This window comes from Pocillopora damicornis, chromosome 6, assembly GCF_964200805.1.
Source record: "Pocillopora damicornis chromosome 6, jaPocDami1.2, whole genome shotgun sequence".
Classification (NCBI taxonomy): Eukaryota; Metazoa; Cnidaria; class Anthozoa; order Scleractinia; family Pocilloporidae; genus Pocillopora; species Pocillopora damicornis.
Genome location: NC_142675.1, coordinates 13,997,501 through 14,004,810, shown reverse-complemented (window position 1 = coordinate 14,004,810; position 7,310 = coordinate 13,997,501). Strand labels below are relative to the sequence as shown.

Genomic DNA, 7,310 nt, shown 5'->3' with positions numbered 1-7,310 from the left:
AGGTTCCTTCTTTAGAATGCGTTATACACATTGTTTTGTCTTAATCTACCAATTGCTCTCTTTACTTCAATAATGCATTGTTTAAGATGGTTAAATGAGGAGGAAAGAAGAAAATAAAAGAATTCTGCCATTCAAAGTAACATGATTCTGACAAGTGTTACAGAGAGAATCAAAAGTTCTTAGTGTTGTAAAAAGTCTCTCTTCCTCTTCCTTCGGACCACCAAATGTTTTCTCTTCAAATACTAAAACAGGCATTGCAATCTCTGCATTCAAATGAACTACAACGCTCTATTATGTAAGACCACAGGGATCAGGAACATCGCTGAGTAATGCAGTGTGTTCTCCTATCCCAACATAATCTGAGCAAGCACTAAAAAGCAGGTCTGTGAATTCATTTCTAACAGACAAATTCGACAACTATGGTAAGAACAAATGCGTCAACACATCCCGAAAAGCATCAACTTCACACTGATAAGTATGAGGATTAATGAAAACTGAATATGTGAAGTGGCCTTGGCAAATAGTTGTAGCTAATGACCTTGATCGTGTTGTACTTGATGGATTCAAATCAATTCAAAGGATATTTTCAATTCTTGATTAACGGGTCTGATTATATTGACTTTTGAATAATACTTGGTAAATTAATATCTGGCAAAATTTAAGGAATAACTGAACCAACTCACAAGTCAAGTTTTGATCTGCTACACACTACACTTGGTACTTTAGAAAACTTGTCATGTGCTTTTCATACAGCAGATCAACTTACCAGAAAGGTTTCAGTTCAGTTTAAAAGTCTTCTTGTTTTGTTTCTGTTAATAACACAATTAGACTTAGCCTCAGTTATTCAGATTACATAACAAATAAAGCAGGTGCTCTTCTCTTTCTTTAAAGATTTGAAACCAAACGCTTCGGATGATGATGATGATGCCCATGGTGCATTAACAAGCGCAGTATCTTTTCAGACCTAAATAAACTCACCAAATCTAAATAAACGGTAGTTCTGTTTCTTTGTTTTCTTCAGCAGGTTTTGACAGCAGATTTTTACAATATTTTCTGCTTTGTGGTCTATGGATCAAGTGTATCGATCCTGCTAATGTGGTGTTTCGTGTCTGACAAATCAAAAAGTCTTGGATAGAGTCCGTCTACACTGTTTATGATTTGTGTCTGACAAATCAATTTTAATTATCTTCTCTTTGTACACTAAGATACAAAATAATGATAATGCAAATTACTCACCTTTGATCAGTAAATTCGGCACTTATAATACCTCTAGCTCTTGACCACATCCTCATTTGATCTTTCCATCTGTAAGTTTCTCAACCTCATAGGAGACCTAGTGGTCACTTGCGGTTACCTGACAGTACTTGCACTCCTCTTTTTTCAAATTGAGATTTTTCCAGTAATATTTAATATATTTCTCAAATTTTATTTTTCTTATATATATGTGCAAGGACCTCAATGATGCCTCCTTGGGTTTTGGCCTCTCAGTTAGTCTGTGACAAGGTAGTAAAATTTAATCAAGAAAAAAGCATGCACCCTTGAAATGTTGGGGTTGTTTTGCAATATAGCAGAAAATTATGAACCATAAAAGTCTTTCAAGAGTGAAAGCAATTCACCTCGCTAAGATAAATGAAAAAAAAATATTTCTGTGAGTGCTTCCAGTAGCCCTTGACAGCATATTTTGGATTGAATACACTCCTCTTGTGTACTTCTTCTGATTTCTTCCTCAACACTGAAGTGGACCCTTCTCCTTTCTTTTCTCATTGAAGAGTCCAAGGCGTATTTGACGCTTGGACGATTCTCAACTTCTGTTGGAACAAGCTCTGGAAATCTTTCCATCATCTGATTCTTTTCATCATCTTCAAAATCCTTGGTATTTGGGAATCTTGTGACAATCCTTTACATAAAATCTTAAAGATGGTTCGAAAATTCTGTGGAATGTTTCTTGTTCATGTTTACCATGTCCACAACAACTAAAGCTGGTATGTAAATGTGACAAAACTTGTCTGATACAGCAGACAAGTTTTCATTGGTGAACAATTTGTGATAATTAATCTTGAAAATTTTTCATAACATCTTAGAATAATTGGTGTACTAATTCATGGGGAAGTTCATTCCAGAGTCTGGGTGCTCTTATTGAAAATGCTCTAGAACCATTCATAGTTTGGTTGTATGCTCAAACTATACCATTTAGTGATGTTTTCATCAGCAAAAAGCTGTGTGGCAAGAGGGCAATAGGTACATGTGACCAATTAACATATTTAAGTCGATTGCATACTGAAATTGAATTAAACTAAACAAAAAATAACCAGCATAAAGCTATGCTAGGATACAATGCAATATTCTAACAAAGAATATAAAGTATAAAAGCAAAATTACAAAAATGAAAAGAATGTGATTAAAGTTTTGAGTCTGTAACACTTAGTAGGAATTGTCACAGAAAACAATATTTTGTGCTAATTTCCATTTGACCCATCAAAGTCCACCAGGTTCATAGGTATCACCCTCCTTTTCTTCTTGTTGATCAATTTTCTTTTTGCAGGGAAGCAATCTCTGCTGAGACTTGTTGACTTATCACTCTTTGCAGCTGGCTTTTAGAATTCAGACTGAATCAGCTTGTTGAGCCTCATCTTTACAATAATGACAAAGAGAAATTCCAAGTTCCTCAAGAACTTTCACAGAAGCCTGACATCTAATGTTACAGTGGGCTACTGCATCGTAAATGCCCAACTGCAAGATCTCAGGGACAACAAAGACACTCTTCTGTACTCTCACCCAGAACATAGCATTGAGGGCCTCATTTCAATTTTGTCTTTCCATCAAGACACCTGTGTAGAGGAATGTCTTCACTCAGTCTGGAAAAGACTGGTTTAAGTTCAGCAGTGACATCTAAGGGTAGACCAGCCACATGCTTGTGGTAGTTGGTGTGATTGGCTTGATCCCTTGTACCCACACCAGCTATTAGCACTCTCTGGGAAATGCTGCAAATGCAACTTTCTGTCAGCTACAGATGCACAATGAAACAAACTTGCATGAATAGCTGATTTCATAACTGGAAGACTATCAGAATTGCCACTGTTGGCAATACCACAATAATTTTGTAACTTATCAATTGTGTTGTCTGTCAGTCTTCCTTCCCCACTCATTCCTTTCTTCTCCTCCTTGAATATACGTAAAGCAGTGCCAAGTCTTTTTTGTGCATGTCCAACATATTCCTTCTTCTGCAATTGTACATTATGAATGACATACTGTTCTTTTATCAAATTATAACTCTTACTATTACCATCTCCATAACATCCTGAGTACAAAAGCTTGTGTTTCTCTTCTGAGCAAGAGAAGATATACATGTTCCCTGCACTTCTTGCAGACTTTGCTTAGGGGTTCAACATCCAAAACTTTTCCAGTGTCCATGCTGATGGCAGTGACACAACCATTTGAAAAGGAAAAACCTCTTCTTTGCCAGGTGCCATCACAAGATACAGTACACTTTGCTAATCCATCTTGAAATGCTGGTTTTAAGCTATGGATTTCTTGTGCAGCTCTGGCCACCGTAAAGAGTTAAAAGTTGACATTTCAATTGTTAGTACTTCGTCAGAACGATGGGAGGCCACCAACCTGTTACATTCTATCAGTGGTGCAGTACCACAGTTTTTTTTAAAAACTTACTCCTTTTATTCAAAATGGGCCTTCGTTGGGTTTCCTTAACATGTTTTCCCAGAAATTATCATATTTCACTAGTTAGTCCTTTAACGTACATTGTAGTTCAATAAAGCAAACAATCTTTAACAGTTTAGTTCAATGCTCATAAGGCTCCTCAGTCCAGAATTACCCCGGATCTCAATTAGTTTGAGTTGATAATTATCAAAAGTACTACCTTTAGCTGTAATCTCTACAAATACTACACTGAATTGATCCTTTTGCACATATTATCCACGCAGCTATACTTGAGAGCCACCTGAACCTTGCATTTGTGCCAATAAGAAATAAGGTAGACAGCTAATCTGTTTGGTAGTTGCCAAGCTCTGGGGAAGATTTTTTGCATTTAAGCATGATGATGTCAGACATACACACATTTCTCTAAATTATTTTTCTCTTTTGGCACCAATGCAGGTTAAATAGGAACTCTTTCCTCCAGTGTGTCCATACAATACAAAAGGTTTGCGAGTGATATTGTCCACAAAATCCACACATTCTGTACTGAACCACATTCTTTACCTTTTGGATGTCTTATTCAAGTGATGTAGTAAACTACTGTCCTTTCTCTGTACCTGGGTAGCTGCTCCTTAGCCATCTCCAAAATTTCCATAATGGCAAAGTAATGACAGGGCAAATGATATGAACTTTTTTTTTCATTACATAGTGCATTCCAACATTTTTCTTCAACTTTCACATAAGTGTGTATGGAACCATAGTGCATGTCATCCAGATGTTGAAATTCCACAGTGTAATCATCCAGCATTGTCTCTTGCTGTGAAACATTGCTGGAACACCCACATTTTCTCATGATTTGGTGGCAGTGTTTCTAGCTGGTCCTAAGTAAGGGGTGCTGAATTGGTCCAAACTTGGTTTAAGGATCCAACAACATGTGTGGTTTCTGCGGTGCTCTCTTTTGTTGATCTAAAATCACAAGGGGAAATAGCATAATCCATGAATCTTCAAAAGTAAAATTCACGTGAATCAAGAGTTACAGAAAGAACTGCCTAACTAAAGCTACATATCAAGTGATTCAGCTCAGTGACAACATCAGGGTTTAAACCCTCGCAGATCATGCCACCACACACAGCACACTATAACCATTACACTCGATCATCATGTAATAACAGTAAAGAGATTTGCTACACACATAAAACAGTAATGACTAACCAAATGTCATTACCATGCATTGTAGCACTCATTAGTAAGTTGTTCATAAAATGCTTGGGGTTGTAAATCTGGCTATCTCAGGCAACTTCTGGATTATTGACACTGCTGTGACAATCTGAAATATTACGAAATTGTATCAAACATCATTTGAGTAATATATCAATAGCTATGCCAAAAGCAAGAAATTTATGTCATCAAAATATCGTTTTGACAGTTTTACATATTTCAGGACATGTTAACATTTCAGCATCATCTGATCTTTGTTGACCATGATAATAATAATCTGATTAGTACATAACAGGATAAAAAGTTCATTACGTGTACATGATACAGGAATAAACCTGGCCATCCACATTCTTTGTTCCATGGAATAACTCTCTGAATAAATCCCCACTGTAGTCCTCAAATGGAAAGCATGAGTTTGACCACAAGTGGCCAAGGTCTTTTAGAACCTCTGGAAGGTGCAAGTGCTGATGAGCATTGAAGATCTGAAACTGCTTTCATGGTTTAAACAGTTTAAAAATTCATTAATTTCCTATTATAAGAGCTACAGATAGATACTAATACACAACATGCTGCATTTTTTTCTTGAAAATAATACGAATAGATTTAATTAATTATTTTCACCTTAGAATGCTGGCCTAATACAAGGTTGCATCAATTTTGCAGAATTCAATTTCATGGTGTCTGTATGATATGACCATGTATTACTTACCATAAAAGAGAACAGCTTGAGAATTAAAAGCTTCAAATATTTTTACTTTACTTTACTTTACTCAACTTTAATTATACAGATCTTAATATACAAACTGCAGATAAATTAACAATTAAAATAAATAAAAAGAAAAAAAAATTAAAAACTCACAAGATCTGAATAATAAGGTCAGTTTATGCAGTGTTGTGTGCCCAGCACGGCAGACACAGGGTGCAGCATAATTGGGTCGGCCAGGTCAACCACAGTGAAGTATGGGACAGACAGCAGACACTTACACACGTTTATTGGACTGAATCATGTAATCAGGCTAGCCGACTTGTTACAACACTTGCAGTGAAAACTAAAAAGGAACACATGACCTGTCTAAGCTAAGGAAACGAGCTAAACTACAAATCTGACAACAGAAAACACAACTAACGATTGTGACTTACATCTGATCTTGGCTCCAGGGACAAGAAAACTCCAATGTTGTAAAAAAACTCTGAAAGACTCCAATAAAACTCCTCTTTGCTCCAGGGACAACTCCTTAAAGCTAAAATGTTAGTGTGAAAAGGGCCTAATATACTTCCATGACATAAAGGAAACTAAACTGAAATAACTCTTTGTGCGGCTAGCCAGAAAAGGATATCTTATAACCACGCAATCAAAACAAAACAAGGCTACAATTGAAGAAAACAAAAGGTCATAAAATGTTCTTTGTACAGAAACGTGACATACAGAATATGAGAATTCCTTATGAAAATAAACTGCCTCGATTAAAAAACATATATATATATATATATATATATATATATATGCAGCATAGAATTTGGTATACCTAACAATGAACTCCCAGTAAGTAAGACAACCAGTTGCCGAACTTTGAAATTTCGAAGCTAGAATTAAATAGTTTTTTCATAAATCGCACTTCTTGTCACATTTTGAACAACCTCTGTCTTCTTCTCTTTGATGTCTACTGGAGGTTATTCGAAATTTTGATGGCAATAAATTCTCCTTAAGATTTTTGGTTCCACGATAAGTGGGAAATATCAACTTGGATGGAAAAATTTCTTTGACTTCTGGTGAGGACTGTAATAGATAAAAGTGCTTTTTAATAACTTTTTGGATATCTGGCAAAATTGGATTGTAGTCGAACATCAATGCAAAAACTTTCTAAGCTGGCTTGACTTTTTCCCTCAACAGTTCGGCTCTTGGTATACTAAGAGCTTTGTCGAACTGTTTATCAACAAGCTCTGCTGGATAATTTTGCAATTTCAAATACCCTTTGTATTCCTTACATCTATTTTGTAACAAGTCACCAGTAGAACAATTGCATTTGATTGTTAAAGCTGCCTAAAGGGGACTGCTCTCTTGCAATGTATTTGGTGTGAACTCAAAAAAGGTAGGTAGAGGTGGCTATCAGTAGGTTTAGGGTAAACATCAGTGCTAATAAACCCGTCATGAAAATGCAACATGATATCAAGGACATTCAAATGACTGTCAGAGTAAACCAATTCAAATTTGATAGTAGGATACAAACCGTTAACATAATCAGTAAATTCCAATAATTTAGGTAAACCTTGAGTCCAAATGTCAAAAATATCATCCCTGTATCTCCACCAACGCATAGGTTTCTGTAACGTGGTCATAGACAGACAATCCCTGTTGATTTAGTTCATGAGTTTTATTTGATGCTTGCTCCAGTGTCGAACAGCCTGTGCCTCGTGTGACAATCATGCCCGATCACGTGTTG

The 7,310-nt window shown here is 36.1% G+C and overlaps 1 pseudogene; it reads right to left on the bottom strand.

Moving 5' to 3' along the window:
• Positions 1-4,111: 4,111 nt before the first annotated feature.
• Positions 4,112-6,149, bottom strand: LOC149044090 (uncharacterized; annotated as a pseudogene).
• Between the last annotated feature and the right edge of the window lie 1,161 nt (positions 6,150-7,310).